General features: G+C 53.0%; 1 protein-coding gene across 1 annotated transcript in view; it reads right to left on the bottom strand.

The window, feature by feature from the left end:
• The window catches only part of CHMP3 (charged multivesicular body protein 3), a gene marked incomplete at its 5' end in the record, with an annotated part of 8,531 nt that overhangs the window by 6,194 nt on the left and 883 nt on the right, over positions 1–1,454 (bottom strand). The window lies entirely within an intron of this gene.

Raw genomic sequence — 1,454 nt, 5'->3', positions numbered from 1 at the left:
AGCAGGAATCAGAGGGCCCCAGGAATACTCCAGCAGCACCGAGGAACTCCAACACTCACTTTGCCAGGCTAAAAACAACTACGAGTATTGTGTTACTACACCCAGAGTAGCGTGGGTACAGGGGTGGCCCTGTACTGTGCGGATGCTTTCAGCTGTGTGACCAGCTGCTGAATATGAGATTAGCAGCATAAGATATGCAGGAATGGTCAACTCCGCCTCTGAGGGTCAATGCCAGCCGCGCTCCTTTGTGAGCCAAAGTCACTGCGCTGGTCCCTCTGCAGCACCACCGAGCATGGCAGAGGCACAGAGGTCCAAAGCACCTGCGAGAGGTGCTCAGCAAAGCACCCAGTATTACTCCAGCTACGTTCACTCCAAGAAATCGGTTCTTGAGTCGCAGGGATACCTTTCGCTTCCTCGATCCTTCCACACAGGAACCACGACAACAGCAAGAGCCCGAGAGCAGATGGTTTGAAACAGCGTGTTGCCGTGTGAGTAACTGCCAAGTGTTTGAGTGACCCAAGGCCACTCGGTCCCCCCAGGCGGATCCGAGTGTTGCTGTATCACAGCACATCTAGCATGGCCCTCCCCAGGGGAACCAGGACAGGTCCCAGCTCAGCATCTTACTCAAAGACTGCAGCGATTTCCTGTGTGAGCCTCAACTGAAACGTAAAGCATGGCAGAGTTCAGCACAGGCGGGTTATTTGTGGTTGTCACCGGTCAGCAGCAGCCTCCTAGCCTGAGGAGCATCCAGCAGAACCACACATCCACAGCTGACACCTGTGGTGAGGTGTGAGATCCTCACACAACATGGGCCTTACAGAGATATTCCGTCCTCTATTTTAACAGGAATTACCAGAATAGCAGGTGGTTGGTGGTTAGTAAGATCTTACGTGATGAACTGCATTTCTTCGAACGTAACACTCTGCAACACATACACACACGTGTTTAGAGATGTTACAATAATTAGATTTACATCCAGGTCAGAACATCAGACTGCCACACCACCCAGGATCTACACAGGCCATTAGAAGTTACACGGTGCGCATAAAGTTGAGAGAAATCCCAAACTTCAGGAAACCATTGAGAGCGGCTGTGTGGGCAGTTCGTGGAAGATGCAACCTCTAAACCAGACTCTTCTAAAAAGATTAGTCACGTTTCAGTTGCGTTGGACCCAATATGGCCACGCAAAGTGCCCTGGAGAACACAAAACAATTCACGAGCACGGTAAGAGCACTGTCCCTCGGTCTGCCTGGAAGAGGCACAAACCCCCGTCCTCGTTTTACAGAAGAGGGCAAAGACAGACGCTGTAGTGCACAAGCCCCTCTCTCCAACCAACTCGCACAACTCCACGAGTGGAAGAACACAGGAACCCTGCCAGCTTACTCCAGAAGCGTGCGGCTGGGGACGGACAGGAAAGGGCAGTGTTCTCCCGGGGGCGGGGGGGGGGGGGGGGG

This window comes from Buceros rhinoceros, unplaced genomic scaffold (genome assembly GCF_000710305.1).
Source record: "Buceros rhinoceros silvestris isolate BGI_N320 unplaced genomic scaffold, ASM71030v1 scaffold34659, whole genome shotgun sequence".
NCBI classification, from domain to species: Eukaryota; Metazoa; Chordata; class Aves; order Bucerotiformes; family Bucerotidae; genus Buceros; species Buceros rhinoceros.
The sequence above is the reverse complement of the archived record's forward strand: the minus strand, read 5'-3'. Positions and strand labels throughout refer to the sequence as shown.